The sequence below is a fragment of the Phyllobates terribilis genome, unplaced genomic scaffold (assembly GCF_046119375.1).
Source record: "Phyllobates terribilis strain yellow unplaced genomic scaffold, ASM4611937v1 Scaffold_12__6_contigs__length_324123572, whole genome shotgun sequence".
NCBI lineage: Eukaryota > Metazoa > Chordata > Amphibia > Anura > Dendrobatidae > Phyllobates > Phyllobates terribilis.
The window spans coordinates 255508919-255532917 of record NW_027362772.1 but is presented as its reverse complement, the minus strand read 5'-3'; the positions used below and the strand labels follow the sequence as shown (position 1 = coordinate 255532917).

Here is a 23999-nt window from a genome sequence, read left to right as displayed (position 1 = left end):
CCAGCTGATGACAGCTCCTCTCCAGCACACAGGCCAGCTGATGACAGCCCCTCTCCAGCACACAGGCCAGCTGATGACAGCCCCTCTCCAGCACACAGGCCAGCTGATGACAGCCCCTCTCCAGCACACAGACCAGCTGATGACAGCTTCTCTCCAGCACACAGACCAGCTGATGACAGCCCCTCTCCAGCACACAGACCAGCTGATGACAGCCCCTCACCAGCACACAGACCAGCTGATGACAGCCCCTCTCCAGCACACAGACCAGCTGATGACAGCCCCTCTCCAGCACACAGACCAGCTGATGACAGCCCCTCTCCAGCACACAAGCCAGCTGATGACAGCCCCTCTCCAGCACACAAGCCAGCTGATGACAGCCCCTCTCCAGCACACAGACCAGCTGATGACAGCCCCTCTCCAGCACACAGACCAGCTGATGACAGCCCCTCTCCAGCACACAGACCAGCTGATGACAGCCCCTCTCCAGCACACAGACCAGCTGATGACAGCCCCTCTCCAGCACAGACCAACCAGCAGCTGATGACAGCCCCTCTCCAGCACACAGACCAGCCAGCTGCTGATGACAGCTCTCTCTGCTGCTCCCAATCCCTCCATGCAGCAGCAGCAGCGTGCTGCGGCCAGAGTGCTGCGTCATGACGTCGCTTCCACAACCCCGCCCCCTCCTTCCTGATTAGCTCCGCCCGCTCGTGCGTGGGGTTTCCCGGCGCTGTCCGCAGGGTTACCGCGCCCATCTCTGCTCGATGGCTGTGGGGATCTGAGGGGACGGCGTTGTGTGTGGGGTTTTTTCCGCTTTTAGTCGTCGGCGGCAGTGCGGGCTCCGGACACCACATCCACCCGAGGACGCGGGATTATTACCGGCCGGGAAGAGAGAGAGAGAGGAAACCGAGAGGGAAGAAGCCGCCGCCGCCAACCCGCCCGTCCTCCCTCCCGTCACCGCCCAGCACGTCTCCTGCTCCCCTCATCCTCCCCGTCCCCCTCCGGCCGCCCTTCACCTCCTGTAGTGTCGGAGCACGCTGTGGGCCTCCGGGGGAAGGCAGGAAAGAGCCGACTGTAGCCCTCGGGGCACGACGAGGCCGAGGAGGGGCGCGGACACAGCCGTGGATGGTCACACATTGGCCGCAGAGCAGGTAACGCGGCGCCCTCCTTTCCCTTTAAGACATCCGATCCGTCGCCCGATAGGATCGCGGGAGCAAATCGGCGACGCCGGATATGGCCGATTGATATCGGGTGGGGGGACACTCATCACCCACCTGATCGGTGCAGACAATTACCCCCCTCCCCCACTGGGGGGTCGTTTCCTTTTTTTTATACTGTTTGTGACACATTGTGTATCTCTACATACGGTGACATTGTACAGGTGGATACATTGTATCTGCTGACCCCAGGGGGGGGGCGATCTGTACAATCAGGGGGTCAGGTGGGTGGATGGACCCCCGATCGAGGCTTGTGGGGGTGTATTAGAGGGCACAAGCCTGGGAGGGAGGAAGAGGAGGACAAGGCGGAGGAGGAGGAGGGTTCAGTGGAGACATTTTGTTACAATCTGCTGTTCCTTATTTACATGGCTGTGAGATTTCCTCCGGCTTCTGTTTTTTTTCTTTTTTCTTTCTGGGTTTAATTAGATTAGTAATCTACCAAATCCGGCCAATTATGCCGCGTGTATAATCCAGGATTGAGCCGGTGCGAGCACATTAATGGTGGATTTATTTTATTTTTTTTTTTTTACCCTTGAATATAACAGGGGAAAAAAAGTAAATATCTATAGGTAATAGGTTTTGCTCACATCAGTGTACGGTACAGAGGAGCCCCCCAGTAGTGGAGGTCAGGGTAGGCCCCCCCCCCGTGATCACTACCAGCCGGTCATTATTCTATATGGCTGCCCTGGATGACAAGATACAGGCAAGCTGGCTGTTAACCCCTTTCTTTCTGCAGAACCTAGGCCTCCCCCCACACCAGTTCACTTTGGTACCAGATGCAGCATTAACCTCTTTCTGCCCGTAGATTGCACTCCCCACCTCCTCCTCCTCTCCTGCTTTCACTGCCATTTTTTTTTCATAGCAGCTTGTTTTTTTTTTTTTTTTTTGCTTATCTTCCCTTTTGGTCTCGGTGTATTTCTTTGGACAGGAAATGGTAAAATGGGGAAGCTGCCTCGTAATGGTTAAATCCTGCTCCCCACCCCCATATAAGGGGCAGTCATTTATACAGCCCCAGCTGATAACCACTGCAACAAACAGCTGGATAATCCTTATCGAGATGCTACGCTTGATATCGACAGGCAGCTGTTTTTTTTTTTGTACGTTCTTCTATGCAGAAGGGGAGTAGGATGTGTCTGAATGAATGGGAAGTGTCAGATCCTGGGCCCAGTTACTGCAACAAGATGGCGTCTCAGCTTTTCGTTTTACATGATAAACTCCTTTTCCTTGTGTGACAAGGCAGCCTCTTTTCCCGTCTTGGCCTTGCAGATCCCTTAGTTACCATTTGCAGGTCTCGGCACAGAGCAGGCTGGCGTATTTTTTTTTTCTTCCTTCGTGTGCACGGCTGTTGTAATTTTTTTTTTTTTTCCTCCTGATTTCTATTTCTGGTCTCCCTCTCCTCCACAACACAATGCCAGTGGGAGGAGGAGTAGGTATCCATGATTGGGAAATGTAAGCCCTTGCACGCAGATATTGTATGTTCTCCCTTGTAATAATTCTCTCCCCCTTTTGCACGTACTGTAAGTGTGAGCTTCCATCTGATTAATATGTATCTCTGGAATAATAGCCTCTGTTACAAGTTGATTTGTATCATTATGGAGTAGATTCGGCACGCCGGGTGGTTGTGATCCTCTGCACTATGTAAGTTTAGATTGATATTTCACTAGTGTCTATGGGGCCTTTGATTCGGGGCGGGAAGTGATAATTTTCTTTTATAACTATTTTAATGCAGGGCTCTTGGTAAGGTTGCGGGGTAACATCTGCATTTCTGTCTCAATTTCAATAGAGGCATTTGGATTTTGGCTGTCCTAACGCTAAATCTTTCGCCAGTTTGCTGCGCCATTTTTTTTACATTTTCATTATACATGGAATTTGGCGCAAGCTTGATGTGAAAGGATCTCACTTTTTTTGAGTTAAAAAACAATTTTTTTTCCCAGTTGATGGGTCTATGAAATTCAACTGCGCATAGTCAGATGGGAAGCAAGAGCTCTTAAAAAAATGAATAAAATAATTAAAATTAAAATAAAAATATGCATTAGGGGCTGTCAAGTGGAAGCTTATATCTCCATTGTGATTTTTTCCCATTAAAAAACCAAATCTGCTAAAGCCGAATGTAGATGCGAACATAGCCTAAGCTAAGGATTGTGGACTCTGGACTGTATCCACTCCTATTGTCCTAAAATATCCCTTTTCTGTAGTGTTCAGGATAGTCTTCACAGCCACCAATTATGCAAGAATACTTTGCTCAGGACGTCCATTGAGAAATGTTTATGTATTTGTCCATGAAAGCTTTTTTTTTTTGCTAGGCCCAGAAAAATACATTGGCTTTTAAACGCCACGTTGTTGTTGTCCATCCATCCCTGTAAAAATAATGGGGAGGGCTTCCTGATACAATTGCTTGTTTTCACACTAATTATGTCACAGTTCTAGACCTGCAGTTTAGTCCTAGGTGTAGTAGAGCTGTAAACCACAACTGACACCCAAACCCACAACCGGCAGCCTCACAAAGACCAACTTTTAGTTGCTGGTGTGACAAACAGAAGCAAAATAATGGTTTCCTCCTATAGGCTGAGGCTGCTCGGCGATTTTTGGCTGCAATACAGGTCGCGTGGCCAAAGTTTGCTGTCTGCCGCTGTTAGGTTGCAGCACAATGCAATTTCATGGGGTCATGTTGCAACTCACAGGGTGCGTGATGAGCACAGTTGGATTATTTTCCACTTTTGTCGTGATACCTTGCGATTCTCAACTTCTCCCCATTCAGTTGCATCATACTATGGTGTAGCAGTGGCGTTCCACGTTCTTGACTAAAATCGCCCTATAAGCCCAGCCTTAGTCACACTTGACAGCAGCTGTTAAATGCTTTGGTTCTGTGCAAAATAATAAAGAAGAAAAATGCAATTGTGAGAGTAAAATTGTGCGTTACCATTAAACCAGTAAAACATGACGAATTCCGTCCAGAAATGTCACCAGTCCTTTCTCGGTGGTTTGATATCGTAGCTTCAATACCAGGTACAGACTTTGGACTGGTGCAAATGTGTTTCTTGAAGAAATCTGTCTTGTTTTCCTAATCCTGTACAACCCTTTTGAATTGGTCTTGTTGCTTGGGTCACTTCAGTATCATTGTTGGTTGGAATGATCATGTGGTCACCTCTGGTTCCCATTCACTTGGGGGTTTACTGGATGTTAAAGGATCAGACTTGCTCTCCCAACTTCCACATTGGAAAAGGTGCATGATAACTGCCGATGGCGCACCAGGCCCGGCGGGTATCTATAGGTGTGCATGTTCACCTCCCTATTTGGAAGTGACTGGAGCAGGACTAACATTTTAAAAAATTTTGGGCCTTGATGGGGACGGTAATGTTGGTCTAATTTTAAGCCTGCCATCGTACATCAGCTCAGCAGTGTTCTTTTATAGCAAAATGCATGCCGTTTTCCTTGGAGATTGTGTCCATTCAATTTCTGTGAGGGTTGTACCTTCCATTGACCATGGATGTAAGGCCACATCTACTGACTGTAGTAACATAAAATCCATATTGAGCCATTATGGCGAGTTATATACAGTAATTGTATAGTCTAGTTTGAGTCCTTCGGTCTCATGGGATTCTTATGGGTTGCATTAGACTTGTTTGGCTCTCCATGTGCTGCCATATAATGCTAATGTGAGAATTTCCATAATACAGCTTGTGATCAGAGAAATTTTATGGGCCAATAAGTCTATGGATGTCATGTTAATAATGCATAATTTGGTGAGGTGTATAAGGCTGAGACTGGAAACTCTTAATTGTGATATTCTGACCACATTGACAATCAAGTTTTCTTTTTTCTGCAACTATCTACCACTGACTTGCACTATTAAAGAGGTTGTCAATTACTTTTACATTGATGACCTATCCTTAGGATAAGTCATAAATGTCTGATCGGCTGGGGTCCGACACCCTCGCTGGCCGGATGTACTTGCGGAGCTGGCTGTCTACTGGTAGTGGCAGCTGCAGAGTACAACACATCCGCCACTTATTGATTTGAGTATGAGGCGGATGTGTAGTACCTTGCAGCAGCCACTACAAGTAGACGGCAAGCTTGACAAGTAAGTACTTGCTCCACTGACACTGATAACAGCTGATTGGCGGGGGCATTTTGTCGGACCTCGGCCTATCAGACATTAATGAGCTATCCTAGGGAAAAGTAGTGGACAGCCTCTAAAGTACTTTTTTTTTTTTTTTGTAATATTTTCTATGGGATGAGGCTTTTCTAATCCTGACGTCCTGCAGCACGGGAAAGGAAATCTTGGAAGATTAGGAAGTCTGATTTAGGAAGACAACTATAGGATAATATGTTCATACTTGATTATAATATATATTTGGTATATTCATCCATTAGCGCATTGCATGTAGCATTGAAACTGCAATTTCACAGCGGCCTAATCATGTCTTCTATACACAAATTGCAGCGGCGATATCCTCTAACAATAGAGAATTGTTGTTTGGTCTGTCTAGCATTTTCCAGCTTATGGAGTAGATATTAATTCTTCTGAAGAAATGAAATGACCTGCATTGATGCAAAATGTCAGGTGGTCCTGCCAAAATCTGATATTCCTCTTATCTGTGCTCCCAGAGAGCTGGGTTGAGAGCTGAGAGGTCCTGAATGCAGTCAGCCTCTGCCCCATATATATTATGTAATCAAAGCAGTAAAGAGGCCTTCATAGTAGTGACCATAACTGTGCCCAAAATATCATTTAACCCTTAGTTCATTGACTTCCCGATAAACGTGCATGCTCAGCTAAGTAGATCCTACATTGTCCGATCCTTCAGCCTTGACAAGCCTTCTCTATTGCCACTTCTGCCATCAGTGGAAAGTCAGATTGTCCTTATTCACCACGATCTTGGATCAAAATAGTTAGGCCATGGCCCCACTATCAGTATTTGGTCAGTATTTTTTCTCAGGAGTGGGTGATAAATGCAGAATTGGTGACTTGTTTCTATTACACACCTTCTTTGATTGTTCCTCACCTGGTTTTGGCTCCCACTCCTGAGAAAAAATACTGACCGAATACTGATAGTGGGGCCATGGCCTTAGGCTCAGACACGTTTTGTCTAATGCAGATGCGCACCTTAAAGGGGTTGTCTCAAGTTTATAAAGAAGTAAAATTGCAAAGTTCTTGTAAAAAAACAAGCAGTTTGCCTCCAGTTTAAAAATCCTCTTGTGTTCAAGAAAGGAGGTATTCTTAATTCTATAATTGATAGTTTGTTGTCTAGATTACCAGACCCTGCAGTGTGAGTGGCCGGTTACATAGATCAGGAGCGCACGCCATTCTAAAGTGTCACCCATGCCGCAGAGGCAACGTTACCTCTGCTAGCAGCCTGGCAGAGTGCACTGTTCCCAGGGTGGTAGCAGTTTGCTGACACTAGTTTCTTATTTTGGCCTCCACCTTTTTTGCCTGGTTGTGTAGTACCCGGTATTATTTTCTCTATTTTGTAACTCTCTACCCCATAATATATATATTGTCATTGTTGTACACATTTTGGGGTGTTGATGTTTAATCATTGTGACGCTCGATGTGTACTGGATAGATACTTTTTTTTCTTCATTTTTCTTGCAGCTTACATTGTAGGTGAGATTTTTAATAACATCCAGGCAGATGTTTGACCTGAATGGGTGACTCATGGCAAAGGAAGACAAACAAACTACTGGAGCTAATATTAGCCCACCAGATGCTGATATATTTTTGGGATGATTTAACTCCAGTTGTGTGGTTTGTGTATTTTTTGTTTTTCCTCTTGAGATTAAAGGTTATCATAGCATTCTACTCTAGAGCAAGTCTGATGTGTCCGGCAAAAAATGATGGAAACCTTTTTTGTAGAAGAGGTCCAAGCCTTAATTTGTCAAACACCATTTATCTATGTGAGTGATTGAGACGCGCAAAGATGCGTTTTTCAAACCTTTTTTTTGTTGTATTAAAATACCTCCACCCCCTGGAAACGAGCTCGGCAGAGAGCAGAACATATTGTGAACCCCCAGTTAGCTGGATATATCCCCACAGAAGATGCCTGGCTTCATTTATTCATTACATGTAATTGTAATTAGCATAGGTTTGATGAGTTTTAAGTATAGAGATAAATTAGGGGATATATATGGGTGACTACTGGAGCAAAATGCCTGTCTGTGGTCTGGTGTAAGCTGCTTTTGCAATGTTTAAGTTTTGGGTCTGTTCAAACCTTCTGAAGATGAAAAAAACTAACCTTAATGTTGTGGTTGTGATGGGCCAGTCCCTGCTGTACTCCTGGCACATGGCGACATTACAGGGCTGCTTGCAGAGGATCTGTCTCCTCTCCTGTCTGTTTTAGTTAATACTTGTTTTCCCCATGCAATAACAAGACTGGAGCATCATTTCTTAGAACTGTTGTGTCCTGTTCCTCTGTTGTTCCTCTTTAGAAATGAATAAATTAACTGGATGTTACCAGTTGGTCGCATGTTTGTAATGTCTAACCCCTGTCTCGGCACACGACGAATGGTAATACCCAGTATCAATGTATTCACTCTTCCAGGAGGGATCAACGGGTAGCTGTGCAATACCTAGTACAAAGCAAAGATTCTCCAGAATTGCATTTACTAATATAGACAATGTCAGGTGAGGGCTGACCGATCCTCCTCTTAAAATTACAATTTCACTGTTGTGAAAAGTAGAGGAAGCTCCTATTGAAATGAGGGCATCTGTGCTAGTAAAGTTCTGGGAATTCTTGTAATTTTGTTTTACTTAGTAAAAATCATTGTGACAGCAAACGGCTTACTTGCCGTATAAAGCTACACCCATCAGTTAACTGGTCGCATTAGCCACTGCCTTCGTCTCCCACGATTAATCCTACTTTTGGAATTTTATTTCTTGCTCTCCTTTTGTTTTCTGGATAAATGGAGTGAAATGTGTAATGGAAAGATTCCTGCTAAAAATAGAGGCCTCACCTAAGGCTTTTCTATCTGTTAGTGGCTGCTTATCCGCCTGTATAACTGTTCACGTAGCTCCAGGGTCCGTTTTTGTGCAAACCATTAGGAAAGAAAGTGGCAGAGAGGATTGCGTGGCATTATGTAACAGCACCCAGTGCCTGAATGAATACGAAGATGCCCATTGAAAAAAAAAAGTTTTTTCTCCCTGTTTGCTTCTGAATCTGGATTTTTACCTCAGCCGGGTACCTCTTCTACTTAAGTGATTGACAGCGGTCCCAGATTACATAGGTAACTTTAAATGAGTGGCACTAAACAGGCCTCCAATCCCTCCATTCTGTTGGTGTTTATTCCTAATGTAATTGCTAAGCTCTTCTCTGCACATAGGAAAGGTCGCCATGGAATATGTGTCCTGGCTGCTGATTTAGCCTCTGATTGGATTATATTCTTACTATCCTTGGATTTTGGCTTGTTGCATTACGATCTTGATAATTAGCGTTCTCTCTCGTTACATCCACTTAAAACCATATGGCAAGCTTTATTATGGAGATACCATTGCATGAGGCCTGCGGGCTGAATAGGAGCCGTCAGACTGCTATTCTGGGCAAATAAATGGATGTGCTTCAGTTTTATGATGGGCAGAGATGGGGTTCCTTCTGCTGAGACTAGAATACTGAACCCACCCACCCTTATATTTATCCTTCGAGCTCAAGGGAAATTGTCTACTAAAATCATTGACTTTCATAAGAAATATTGCTTTGTGGGTAATTATTATATAAGGGGCTTATACAGGAGACGTAAGGGGTGTGTTGGGTGGTACATACATTGCGCGCTTACTAAACCCCCATAAGAGCCACTGCAACACTCTTCTTGCAGCAGATTATTTTGCTGCAGACCAAAAGGATTACCCAATGGCTTTATCCTTCTTTCTCCTAAAGTCAGGAGGTCCCCATACATATTAGATGGTCGCCAAATTTGTGAGGTTGTTTGCTTCTATTGTGTATGGTTATGGTTACCTTTACCACGTAGGAATGACAGTACTAGAGAACCCAGGATCCCCTGGTCGGTGTTTTGCAGCCTACTACATCCCATGATGCTCTGCCGTGTTCACATGCTGGACATAGACCTACGAAATGTAAGGAGTGGCCACTAAGTGCCATGTAAATTTTGTGACCTTTTTTAATCTATGCAGAGAATGTTAGCGGTAGCGCTGTTTCAAAAAAATCTTTTTTTTTTTTTTTGCTGCAAGTCTGCATGTAACGCAACCTGCTGCAAGTCTACATGTGATTCTTGCAGATTTTGCTGCAGTTTTTGATGCATAAAAATCTGCAACAAATCTGCTTAGGCGTGCGTTCACCCTGAATGCAGATTTCCAGTAATAATGACACACTGCATACGGCTTTCTGTATCCTAGTGCATTGTGCTGTAATTTACTAGTGTGTTTCCTATCGGCTGTAAGCAGTTGCTATGTGGACTGAGTGCATTACTAGCTTAGTCTACAAATGCTGCAAAATGGAGATCTGCTCCGTCCCTCGTGCTGACAGTGCTGTTATTCTGCTTGTCTCTATATTAAGCTTTCCAGTGTATGGAGGGTTTGGCGGTCGGACAGCTTCAATCATCTCAACCTCATCTAGTTTGGACATCTTGCTGTGTGCACACGCTCTGTATGCTGCTGTCAGATTATTTTGTGTTTCCATGGGCATGCTTAGATATCAAGTTACATTGTTAGTACATATTGCACATTTTCCAATCATTACAATGAATTTGCAAGATGGAGCCTTTCTCAGAACGTGATTATTTTATTGCCTTTTGCTCTTGTAGATTGATGGCTTTTTTAGCTTAATAGATAAATCAGCAAATTCTGGTAGATTTGCTAGTATGTAATGTCTGACAAAGTCTGTGCTCTTTGGCCCTCATACACATTAGATAACTTATTCTAACCTAACGATTTTTGGCAGGATCTGCTGACCATCTAATGCATATCTGGGCCTCCTGCCTGTTATATTGACATTTACATTGAGGTCAGGGGAGATGAGGATCGGATGGTTTTAAAGGGAATCAGTCAGCAGGATTTCAACCCCGAACTACGGTATATGCGCATCTAACTCTTGCAAAGACAAAGTCCAGCAATACCTTAACAATCCGTTCCTCCATTACTGAGAAATCAGCATTTGAATTGATCTGAAAATGTGGCCGAGGAGCTATGGTAGATCTGAAGCCTCCGTCACTCTAGCTCTATTACCCACCCAATGCCGTCTCCTGCTTGACTGATGGCTACTTGTCCTGAAGCAAAATAGCTTGGAGGCAGTGAGTCAAGCAGGAGGTGGGGAATAGAGCTGGAGTGACACAGGCTTTAGATCTTCAGTAGGTTTTCAGCCCAATCTGGATATCAATTCAAATGCTAATTTCTCAGTAACGCGTTGGCCATGTAAAGTTATTGCTGCATTTGGCTTTGAAAAAGCTACTTGTGCAAATCAATAGTTTGAAGGGTGAAATCCTGTTAACAGATTCCCTTTCGTCCTTAGCTGTTGGCCAACACTTTTAAGGAGTTGCCTTTGAGACAGCCCCTTTTAAAATTAATATTTCTTTGGGTCAGGGTTCAGTAAATTCTTAGGTAATCAGCACGCCCAGAAATTTGCCACAGAAGCCCGACCAGAGCCTTTTATGTCAAGTCTTTGAAAGTTCTTATTTCTAAGCAAAATTGGCTCCTGGAGCGGTCTGACGAGCCCCAGGAGATGTTCGTCCGTGGAGTCCACGTGATCTGTAACTTGTGTTTGGGTGTGGTTGTGGATCTAGTGCTTAGCATCAGCAAAAGCCAAGAGATATAGGGAACTTGCAGCTCCGGGTAACTGTGGGTACGATGCAAGATGATAGGTTTATGGGTCAGAACCAGTGTTTAAGGCTCATTATCAGGGCACTGGCCTTTACTGAGGCATGTAGTGTGTAGTATATCTGCAAAAATTAGGAAGGCTCTCCCCGTGGACAATTTTTCCAATCATCAGTAAGAGAGCCATTTGTAGAGAAACCAGCTATCAGAGCTGTCAAAGTTCTGTTGCAAATTTCTGAGACCTCCCAATAAACATGCACATTCGGCTGAGCATGAACGTTTATTACATTGAAGGGGGAGGTTAATTTAAAACCAAGTATCACAGGATAGGTGGTAATTCTTTGATCTGTGAGGGTCCAACCAATCAGCAGAATCGGGAACTTTTATTCCCACAAGAATAGAGCGGCATATGAGGAATATGTGCGACCTGTTATCCATTCATTCCTTATAGGGTTGCTGAGCTCTGTGCTGAGATTTTTCCTGCATCCCCATAGGGAATTAATGGAGCAACGATTGAACATCAGACCTGTCATTCCATCTTGGAACAGGGATAAAAAGTTTCTCAATCTGCCTATTGGTGCATGTCCCAGCGGTGTGATAACTTATTGTAGCTGGGCTGACTCCTTGAGTTTTTATAATTCATTTAAACCAGCCAATAATTGCCGAATGTGCAGGCTGCCAATCACCTGGCGGACAAGTAAAATGCCCATAAATTGGGTGCAATGATTTTTTGGTTCTCTTAAAAATAAATAAATTCCTCCTTATTGCCAGCACATCGTGAAGACCGGACACGTGCTGCCGATAGAACGTGACACTGTGCACAGGAGGACCGTATTGAGTAGGGATGGGCGGACTGCTGGAAGTTCTGGTTCTCTCGCGCACCCTCTCGGGTTCACCCATCTCTAGTAGTGAGGATTGTTCTGTGCACATAAATGTTTGTCGGCTGGTATAAAAAAAACAAACAAACAAAAAAAAAAACCAGTAAATGACCACTGCTCAGATTTCGTTCATCAGCATGGATTGTACCCTGTAACCCTGCACTAAGCTGCCTTCACATGGGCTTTTTTTTTTGTACACTGGTTTTTCATTGGTATTTGCTAACCAAAACACAGAAGAGATACAGACGTTTCCCTTATACTGTTTCTTCCACTTCTGGTTTTGGAGGGGAGTTGTACAAACAATAAGACATTACAGAATAACAATAGTCACACAAATTAACAGATACCAGGAGGAGGGAGGGCCCTGCTTGCAAGCTTACAATCTATGACTTTTAACCAAAACAGTCGGGTTTCTGTCGAGCTCCTCGTGTTCACAGGAATCTTGCTTCTGGGCACAAACATTCACGTGCTCGCTTGTTCAGGGGAGCTAACACCTTGGATGGCAGCTTCTCTCTCATGAGACTAAAGGATCAGGTATGTTGAAAACGAACATGCCTGATTTCTTTTGCCCCCAACATCTGCCATTGATACATTTGTGAAATCCTCCATATATCACATAGTCAGGTCATCAGGCCAAATTCATCTGCTGGTGCATTTAGTTTGTAGTCGCCATATGTAGTTCACAGTGGTAAATTGGCTTTTTTTTTCTCCCTCAGTCATAGACGTGTAGATTAGAATTTCCCCAGGGTTTCTGTACGTTGGATTGTTTCAGGTGTAATGTCCACTGTATACGCGTATTTTTATACCTTTTTGTCTGTAGTGTAATTCATACTCTGGATGTCATTATTTCTGGATTGTCGCAGCGTCTTTCAGAAGTGCCATAATTTTGTGGCATTATTGCTTGATCAAAGGATAAAGGGCAGTGTGGATTTTAAGTATTTAAATATCCTTTAGTTTTGGTGGCTGTCTCATTTATACCTAGAGCGTGAGGGCACACAAGATTACTGTGATGCTGCTGAAATCTGGGAGGCCTTGCAAGTCACCAGGGTGTTCAGACCGATCTTTAAAAATGTATAGCCGTGAACGAAATCCAATCTGAAGAGTCAAGAGACACTTTAGACTGTCGGCCGATTCAGCAGACTTTGGCCTTTACGTGCCTTTGTGATTTTTGGTGACACTGGCTGCTCAGCAGTTGCCCTGCCTATGCTTTGGATAACATCCCATGTATCATGTGGTTGCCTCTGAAGTTTTTGCTGACCATAAAAGAATAAGGAAAGTGTCTCCTGATGATTAGATCAGGTCTGCACCATAAATTAGACTGTATATAAAATCTTGTAGCTTTATATTTAGACGGTCCTTGCATCATAACCATGCCTTTTAATGTGACGCTTTATTATCGCATTTATGATGTCCTGGATGGACCTAGTGATAAGATGCTTTCATTGTCAGACATGTCTTAAGCTCATGGACTTCCCCATTAGGCTTTATATCACTCGCTTATATTTATTCACGTGACTATGAATGTCCTATTCATTGGCAATGACGGACACCTGGTAAACAGATGACTGGGACACTTACAACGGCTAATCTTGATGGGTGCTGAGAGTCAGACATTCACCGCTGTGATACTACTGATCTAGAAGGATCATGCCAGAAAAAAATGACATTACAAATTTTCTTTCTAAATCAATTGGGCTTAAAGGGGTTGTCCGGGACTTGTATATTGATGACCTATCCATAGTCATAGGATACCTGCATGGTACCCTCACTGATCGACTTTTTACAGCTTTTGCAGCAGGCGAATGTACATAGCCGGAACAGTAGTGTGGTGTAGCCATTCTCTGGTACAGTACATATAACCACTTTTTTTTTCAATGTCCTTTTTAATTGCAAGCAAATTGGTGGGCATCTGGTGAGGGACCCCCCCTCCCCCCCCTCCAAGGGGTGCACAGCTCTAAGTGCGGGTTCAATAGAAAGCATAAGCTACGAAGCCTCTGCTCTTTCTAGTCAGTCCATAGTCTGTTCTGTGTGCATGCTCCTGCACTCTTTATTTTTTATTAAGCAATCTGTGGGTGGGTTTCAGGACCAAGATTCCCATAGATCGGCTTGCAATTAAAAGGTCACTCAAATATTTAAAGCAATAAAGGTTTTGTTATCCCATACTAAAACCGTAGAAAATCTTTGACTGGTGAAACGATGACCGCTCCCCTCCACTCGTGTATTTCTAGGATTAATGTCCCTTTAAGCTATAGGCCAGGTGGGTGCATTGCGGCCTACTGCATCTGCTATTATAATTAATTGCCAGATACTAGAAAACACTGAGCAGCAGAAACGAGGCTGCGGTCTGTTGCAAGATTTACCTCTCTATAAAAGACTGAGTGGTTGGACTTTGTGAAAGGTGCTAACTCCTGGATACAGGTTTCATTCAGCAAGTTCTGACAGTGGCCTAGATTATTTGTTGCAGTCACCCCCAAGGGAGGACGGTGAACTACTTTTCAGATTAAGGTTATTTTATAGAGGCTCGCTGTGTTCACAACTGACATTTGGACTACAAAACATCACCAGCGTCTGCTCTGTTACAGGGGTCATTGACATGGATAAGGCTGAAATGTTAGATGATGCGCATTGCAAGTGGTAAGCTAGGCCACAATGCGGGGAATTATCAGATGTCCACTGTGTAGTGTTTAGGCATTTGTCAATGTGTGGGTTTCAATCTTTGCTACTAGGCCATTGATAAAAACTGGGGGCCCAAGGGCAAATGCACACCTCTCCGTCCCCAGGGTAGGCCACTTCATATGGTGAAGTGGTTGTCCTCAAAAAAAATTTGTGTCCACTTTTACCTAATAATACAAATCTCATGCTGACACATGTAGCATAAACACCCAACAAAGTAATGTCAATTGTTCCTCAAAGCTGATCATCCCAAATCTTTTTTTTTTTTCTAGGAAAGAAGAATGATAATGAAGGGACCCATCTGTATGGTCCTTTGTTTTCTACTGATCCTGGGTGTTTGTTTTAAAGGGTTTTCAAGTGTTTTGATTGATGGTCTGTTCTTCACAGAGGCAATTATCGTGTGTGGGTGGGGGGCGAGGGGGGTGGTGTCATACTACCAGTTAATTGTAGGGTCCTAGCTCTATGGCCCCTACATTGTGTACTGGGCACCTCTTTGAAGTGGCTGTAACTAGTGGTTATACAGCTTGAAGCTCATTTACAAGTTGCGATTACTGTTAGGCTGAGTTCACACGATGCGTTTTTCATGCGTTTCCGCGGCGTTTTTGCAGTTGCGTAAACGCCGCGGAAACGCATGGTAGAAGGGCAGCAATGTTCCCCAATGGAAATCCGCATGTGCTGTGCCCATGATGCGGATTTTTCCGCAGCGTAAACGCTGCGGTCAAAGATCCGCAGCATGTCAATTAATTTTGCGGAAACGCTGCTCTTTTGCCGCCATTGACTTGCATTAGACCGCATGGAATCCGCATCACTGTATATGTTGATGCGCTTTTCATGTTGTCTAATGTGCGGATGGTACCCGGGTGTGGATGAGAGAACTCTCATCCAGACCCAGGTACCATTAAAAAAAAAAAAGAATAAAATAAAAAATATATATATTCTCACCTTCTGACGGCCCGCGCTGCGTCCTGCCGGCTTCCCGGGCACTTCGCGGTTGAATGAAGAAGGACCTTCGCTGACGTCAGAGTCATGTGATGGGTCACGTGACGCTGACGTCGGAAGGTCCTAAAGTCTTCACTGCCGGCAGCCGGGACCGATGAAGCAGGACACCGGGGGCCATCAGAGGGTAAAGTATAGATTTATTTTTTATTTTTTGACATTCACACACTATATAAATCCATGCCGGTTGCATGGATTTATATAGTGTGAAGTTGACAAGCACTTTCCAAGTGATGCTAAAATTGCTTGGGAAGCGCTTGTCAACCCGCATGCGGAAATGAAAGTGAAGACCGCTTCATTTCCGCATGTCCCTGGCAGGAAACCGCATGTACAATCCGCATGCGTTTTTTCCTGCCAGAGAGATGCAGAAACGCTCAGGAAAAAATCCTGAGCATTTCTGCATCGTGTGCACATACCCTTAAAGAACTTTCTTACAAGTGCTCAGTTTGCGCTAACTTTGCAGGCTACCGATGAACAAGCAAAACACTCATTCGTCAGGTGAAAGGATTTGTTTTTTTGTGCTGCACACAAGATCATCGTTCTCGGTAGCACATCTGTAAACAGGACAGCTTATGCACTCGGAACAATTTTAGATTGTTCACTGAGCATCTGAAGTCAGATTATTAAAGCTGATCGGTCGTTTAGTGCACCTGGCCGGCCCTTGTATACAGACCCTTAGTATAAGGATCCCCACTGATAACCTACTTTAAGGCGCCCATACATATTAGACTGTTGACTGACTTGCTGATATCTACAGGTTCGGCCAACTGTCTGATGTGTACGGAGTCGCCGGGCAACTGATGGTCGGGAGAGCTGTTGATCGGACAGTTATGATTTAGGACTGACTATTTCATGGTCTTCCCGGAGATGAGCTGCCTGCCGACGTGTAAGGGTATGTGCACATGGTCAGTATTGGGAGCGCTTTGAACGCAGTATACTTTATGCTGCGTCCAAAGTGCTGCATGCAGGTGAATCCGCGTGTGTTCATTGAACCATGCTTATTCACCGCGTTCTCTACATTAGTGATATAATTTCTCTTGAGGAGACTAGCGTCTCCGCAAGAGAAAATGACATGCTGCGATCTGTAAAGACTCAGCGCATGTCCACGGGTGAGCCGCAGGAGCATGGAGATGCATAGTGGGCATGGGATTTCTACAAATCCTATCCACTATGCTGTAACATCTGGCCACTGCAGATTGCAAGTGCGTTGCGTCCAATCCGCAGCATTTACTGATTGTGTGCACATACCTTAAGGCTGTGTGCCCATGCAGCATTTTCCAATCGTTTATGCTGCGGAATTTACACAGCGTAAACGCTTGGGAAACGCTTGGTAATCCATCCCCCATGGTCCTCAATGACAAGCCGCAATGTCAATGCCCATGCTGCGGATTTTTCCGCAGCGTTTATGCTGCGCTCAAAAATCCGCAGCATGTCAATTAATTTTGCGGACATGCAGCGTAATCGCCGCCATTGACTTTCATTGGACCGTGTGACATCCGCATCACTACATGTGCACAAGCGGATATCACGCGGTTCAATGTGCGGATGGTACCCAGGTCTGGAGGAGAGGAGACTCTCCTCCAGACCTGGGTACCATAGAACCTGTTAAAAAAAGAATTTAAAATAAAGATTATACTTGCCTTCCGGTGTCCTCCCGGTGTTTTCTCCCCTCCGTCTGGTCTGCTCTGAGTCGCGGTGTTGTGAAGGACCTGCCATGATGTCATTGAGTCATGTGACCTGTCACATGGCTCAATGACATCACCGCAGGTCCTTCACACCACTGCGAGCCGCCTAAGACACCGGACGCAACGGAGAAAACACCGGGAGGACATTGGAAGGTAAGTATAAGTTTAAAAAAAAAAACAAAAAAACTTGATCACACTACTATAAATCCATGCCGGTTGCTTGGATTTATATAGTGTTAACAAGTTGTCAAGCACTTTTTCAAGTGATGCTAAAATCGCTTGGAAAGCGCTTGATAACCCGCATGCAGAAATGCATGTGAAGAACGCTTGACAAACGTTTAACTGGCAGGAAAAACGCATGTAAAATCTGCATGCGTTTTCCCTGCCAGGGAGATGCGGAAAAAATATGCAGCATTTCTGCATCGTGGGCACATAGCCTAAGTCAGCAGTTTTCTCATAGAGAACACAGGGGCACTCAGCTGAGCGATCGGCGTATGATCGGCCGAAGCATTGTATGGCCGGCTTTAAGATAGGCAATCAATTCCCTCCCCCCTTCCCTCTCTTAAATATGCCATTTGAACAATGCATAGCACTAGAAAATTTCTTATACTATGATGTAAAACTGAGATATTCTTGCTTGGAACAAGTGGTTTAATTCTCATACGTCCCACCTATATATAGTATGTATACTTCCTGTTTTCTTTCCTTTTTTTTGAGTGCAAACTCTTAAATTTGATGGATATGTTTGCCAGTGGTAAGAAAATCCATCCCTAGATGAGACCTGGGTGGGACGGGTTGTGTCTATACTCTGTTGTGCTTTGAGAAGTTGATGACTTATTAGTTACCAGGTGTTTGGTTTCTGATTAATTGGCGCCGTTACCCTGCAGTTTACCCAGCGGAGGGACCTGTTTGTTTTGCCAAATCTCTTGGGGTGATGTACTTGGCAGAAGAAATAAGCACCTGAAAAACATGAAAAGGTTATGAGATGTGAGATGTATAAAATGGGACTAATACCATGTTGTACACGAGTACATTGCGTTTGTTTTTGTATTTTGCCCATAGAGAATAAGGAACAGGCGCAACACGTTTTGAGTGGTTTGTCACTGTAGTCACATTGGGGAATATGACCTTTAAATGTCAGGGTTCATATTGAGGGAACCAATAATTTCTTCTTAGAATAAAGGAGTTATATTCTGCTTCTCTCCTTACTGATGAAATCCTCATTCTTTGTTTCCTTTGATGTATCGGGAGCAACCACTGATCCTTCATATGGAATGTAATAGCGAGAAGGAGGTAGTTGTGCAAGACGCATCAAAGGGTGTCCAGATGTAAGCAGCCCTCGCTGGTGCCAGACCTGTCATTGGTTGCAGACAAGGTTTAATTAATAAAGTTGATGTGTGTATACCGGGAAAGGCTTTTCTTTTCGGGGGGACTAATACCTAATAAAGCCCATGCACTGGAGGCTGAACCCCGGTGTTGTATGCAAGCGCAGCGCATCATGTTGCCTTCGTTTTTCCCCAAAGTTTTGACTATTTCTTAGACTCCATTATCGTCCATTACTGACCATGTTCCCCATGTTCAATACAGGTCTGTTCACTCTTACATTGAGCCTAGGGACAGCTTGCTGTACATGGGTGCTACACTTGTCAAGGCAGCCCTATGTCACTGAGCTAGTCTTGTGCATTTACCATTCATTGGATCCATAAATTCGACAGGCGGGATCCTTTCTTTGTCAAAGTTTAGACGCCCTTAATTAATGTTCATTGAATGGTCGGCCAAAGCTTCTGAAATTGGTGGGTTCTGACGACTCCTATGTGAATAGGGGCTTTGCGCAAGTCTATAATTGTCCAGTTGAGCGCTCCTAACGAAACCATCCAGATCACTGGCCTATATAAACACGTCGTCGATCAGCCGACGAAATGTCAAAGGGTTCTCCATCGGCTCATTGCATCTTTTATGCCGACCTAAACTACATTGTTTTATGGAGTCCGAGGCATTGTAGAACTATTCTGTCAACATCCATTTTTTTTTATTGACCATGTAAAAAGTATATTTAAGCTAGTGCCAGTCAGTCTGTGAATCCAAGCATTTTGCCTTTGCAAATAGGCCCATAGACCGGTCAACAGTGTCCAATAGTTTCCTCAGTAAGTGTCCTGTCAGCATACAGCCGCCTTACCCAGCGCCCAATGTCATAATGACCAGGATGTAGGATGATGGGCAACTTGTTTCTAAGGGTTTTATCTCTACCTCCCCCACCTCCCAAAAGAGTTATGGATAGATAATGAAAGCCCTCCCATACACATTAACCTAAAGTCTGCCAAAGCCAGCGATATTGACTGGTCCTTTTGTTATTCCTGAGAAGATGCCGCCACACACGTCTGCCAGCAGCTCTCTCATGGAGAACACAGGAGCGCTCGGCAGAGCAAGTGTTGCCGCGTATGGGCCAAACCAGCGTGCAGCTGACGGCCATTTAAGATGTATGGGGTGTCTACTGTTTGCTGGGTGTCAACTACTGGGACACACAATACTGAAAGAGTAGCTCTGGACCCTCGATAATGTGACATTACAGTCCAATCTGGAGCAACGGTGCATGTGCTCAACTTCTGCTCCATTCATGGTCAGTGGGTTTGATGGGAGTAAAGCGCTCCGCTATGTATGGCAGTCCCATGGACAGAGTGGAGCAGAGTGCGAACATGTACATCTCCTGTGCATTAAAGACAGGATTTTGAGATTACTGGTGTTCCAGCGGTCGGACCCCCAGTGATCAGCAAGTTGGGTGGGGATGATTTTTTTTTTTTCGTTTTGGAATAACCTTTTACCTCCCACCACTACATAACCAAAGAGCCTTGTTTGTTCTGCCACATGTTCGAATTAAGCGTTTAATAATTATTATAAAGCAATTACAACCTAAATTGTTGCTTTATTTCATTGGAAAGGATGAGTAAAGGCTGATGCCTGAATAACGCTGTTCTAGATGTCTGACCGGCAGCGGCCGTGATGTCCTCTTCCTTCTCGAGTGATCTGCGAGTTTCAGAAGCTCTTCCCATTGAGAACTAATCCATTGTAAAATGAATCTTAGTTCTGCATGATGGATGTGGCCTGCAGCACATCTACTCTGAAATGGCTTTCTCTATAGGAATGTTTAGTAGAAGAATGTGTCTATAATGGAGCCAGAAGCCAATTTGAGCTGTAATGGAGACTTGGTGCTCCATATTCTGAGGTTACTTTGCTGGGTGGTCTAATTTTTTTTAAAGAAAGAGAATTTCTTTACTATGACACGTATTTGCATGAATGTGTTTTGTTGCATTAGTAACCAGGTCCTCCAATAGCAGCAGGCTTGTGCCATAGAGCTTTACTGTGTGCTTGGCCACTGACCTGTGTTTCACCAATTAGGTCAAATGTGCTTTCCTCCTGCTCTTTGATCACTGGTCTGAATTGCATCATCTGTTTGATTTCCCTTGTATCTGGGTGTGTTCACACATTGCAGTTCTTGATATGATTTTTGCACACCTGATACAAGATTGCAGAAAAATTTAATATAATGTCCATTAATTTTTTTTTTAGCTGTCTTGTGCATCAAGGATTGTTGTCACATGAATAGTTGCTTTTTCCATATTTATATTACAGGTGTCTGAATATATTAGAATTAAGCTATTTACACAGCTTGTGTCTGTATTTTTTTTATTTTTGCTTCCTAAATGAAACATTAAGCAACTTTCTAAATACTCTTCACTAGTGATGAGTGAGTATGTTCTGTTAACCCTTTCGCCGAGTATGCTCAGCCGAGCACCGAGTATTTACAGCTGCTGGGTGATGTGTTTGAATCCCTCCCGTGCTCATGATTTGCGACTTTGACAGCTTTATTACATGTGAGGAATGTGTAAGAAATAGACATTCCTCACATGTATCAAAGCTGTCAAACAGTCGCAAATCATGCACACGGGAGTGATTCAAACATATCACCGAGCAGCTGTAACTACTCGGGGCTTGGCCGAGCATACTTGGCGAAAGGGTTAACAGAACATACTCGCTCATCACTACAGTCTTCACTAAACATTTTCTACCATTTTGCTGCTGCGGTGAGTCCAAGTCCTTGAGCGGAGTGCAATGCACAGGTCAGACCGATCTCTGCTCTCCTGTCTGCGATCGCTCATGCAGATGTCCATGGATCTGTCTGATCTCAGACCGCAATGCACATGTTTGGCCGTGGGTCTCTCGACCGGAGCATGACCTCTTCATGTATTACTATGGTCGGGAGACCCGAGGCCAGTCCGTGCATTGCAATCCAAGATCAGACCAAGATCCACGGACCTCTACATGAGCCCTTAAAGATGGTGGGGCTGGGGTTATACACAGATTTCTGGTGTGGAGAGAAATCCAGCTATAGAAAAGCTCATGAAGAGGAAATGAGTACAGGATAGAAGCTGTGCTGATATGAGCTACTGAAAACAGCTGCTCCCCTGAATAAACACAATCCAGCATGTATTACAGGGAGAGAGACTCCACAAGAGAACAATCTGAAACTAGGAACAGGCTGCAAACTACATATCAGGAGGTCTGAAAATGAAGGAAGATTGCAGACCATAGTACAAATTTATTAACTAGATGTAACTGGTAACATGTATAAAAATATTTTTTTTTCAATCCTTTTTTTCATGTCAGAGTGTCCATATCCTTTAAATGTAGATTCCTGTTGGCGTGGTAAGCCATGGTAATGCCTACACACTAATTATCTCTACTCCCTATAAGCTTCATTACTACTGAAAAGAAATGGAAAGTGTGAGCTGAACCCAATGCTGTTTAATCAGTGTCCTATTTACAGGGCACTACTATAGTGCCAGTGCTACTGCTCAGGGCAATGTGGCACTGCGCAGAGTCAAAGAGCTGGTTTAGAGCAGTCTTGTACTACGCAGCCGTAGGGTGGGTTTTGTTGGGGAATATGTTCATTTAACAAGTTAACCTTATATCACTTAAGCTGATGCCTAAATAGTAATCTGCCACATTATCCTGGGCTTGAATCAGGACTTCATCAGCAGGATGCACATCGTGTCTATCCAGGGCCAACTTGTGATAAGTACAGGAGCATAAAGCTTGTGAATTGTACCTCCCTTCTAGCATGGACTAACTGTATATAGTCACTCTGCAGCAACCCCCTAGGAGGCAGTAGAGGAGGGCCACACTTACAGTATCCCGGCTCTAGTGTCGGAGCTGCCCCTATGTTGGCCAGGTAGCATGCTTGGCATTCAGAGAGTTGTAGTACTGACAGCATGCTGCCAACACTCGGACTGCATAGTGTCTACTCAGTGGTACCACTGTACAGCCCCACCGTGAGCATGATGTGGGGGCAACTCGGTAATAACCTCAGTACCAAATAGCCTGTAACATTGTGCCTCATTATGTCGTTTAGGCTGCGCACAACGGTTGTAGTTTGGATAGTGTTTTGCTGTTTGTCATGGTGAAACGAGTAATTGTGATTACTTGAGGAACCCACACCCAAGACTGATTTACCACACCTTTTCCTCTTTGAGCCGCAGCAGAAACCTAATCAGCGAGTGTATGGATTATGCAGCCTGTGTACAAGGGGGTTCATAAAAAACATCCTGCGTGTGCCCGGTCATGGCTGCTAGTGGTGAAGTTGTGCTAAATAAATATTACTTTCTGTTGCATCCCTAGAGATGTAATAGGAGATTCTGCTGGGTTAGATCATCTTCAGTTATGTTTTCACATGATCACCGGGTGTCTTCTAAATAAGCTGTTAATTTTTTAAACTTTAATATATTTTTCAAGATTTATAGCGGAGTTTTTAGGCTGTGTTCTCATCGGTTATGGTTTTTGAGGTTTAGGCTGTGTTCCCATTTGTGTATCTGTCCTGCAGTATTTCAGGTTGCCACTGACACTTGTTTGTCTGATTTTAAAATTATTTTATGCATCTAAATGGCCTCTGTAAATGTTCGATCCCCTATTGAGATCCTAGAGAAAATTTTAGTCCAGATTAGTTATTTGGCGCATAGGCCAAAAGCTGCTGCTGACTTTACAAGAGAAACCTGTTCTTTTTAGCATGTTTCTTTTCACCTGCAAAACTGACCCTAAAAAATGTATTGAAATGCTGTTTTGTGCTTTTTTTTTTTTTGTAATCTAATTGTCATCAAAAATCTAGTAATTTTTGTAAATTACATCAGAAATTAAACTGTTAAGGGCAACCTAGCGTTGGACTCGTGGCTAGTCTGATGCGGCTCCCACTCCAGGTGACTGATGGGTCTCTCACTATGTGCACACATAGTAGGGACCTGTCAACTGTGGTGGTGGGAGAAGCCGGCCGGGGATCTTGTCGGACTATAGTCTACCTGGATGCAATCGTGCAGTCAGGATCTGCTTCTTGATGTTCGAGAACGGCAGATTTACTAACCTTAAGCAAGAGTTGCAATGCAAATTTTATCACATTGGTGCATTCTGGATGATAAATGCAGCACAGTTAAACAATTTTTTCTTAAAAGGGGTTCTCCACTACTTTTGATAGAAAGATGACTTCTCCTTAGGATAGGTAGTAACTGTAGGGTGCACACTTGGTAATCCTGGTCAGCGTTTTCCACCTCAGTCAGCGGCCAAATGTAGATGGCGTATGAAGAACACCGCAGCTCTGCATAATCCACAGCAGCTACTAATTGGTGTACGAATCGGTGCCTTTCTGCTTTGCACGGTGGCCTCCGATTGATGGTGATGCCAAGTACTGTCCCCCTTTAACTTATTTTGATGGCCTATACAAATGAAAGGTCAGCAGTGTAAAAGTAGTGAACAA

At 44.2% G+C, this 23999-nt stretch overlaps 1 protein-coding gene across 1 annotated transcript in view; it reads left to right on the top strand.

Moving 5' to 3' along the window:
• Positions 1-680: 680 nt before the first annotated feature.
• The window catches only part of GNB1 (G protein subunit beta 1), a 57367-nt gene continuing 34048 nt past the window's right edge, over positions 681-23999 (top strand). The window contains exon 1 of the mRNA XM_073656874.1: positions 681-1148. The gene's annotated coding sequence lies outside the window, so the exon portion shown is untranslated. The remainder of the gene's footprint in view (positions 1149-23999) is intronic.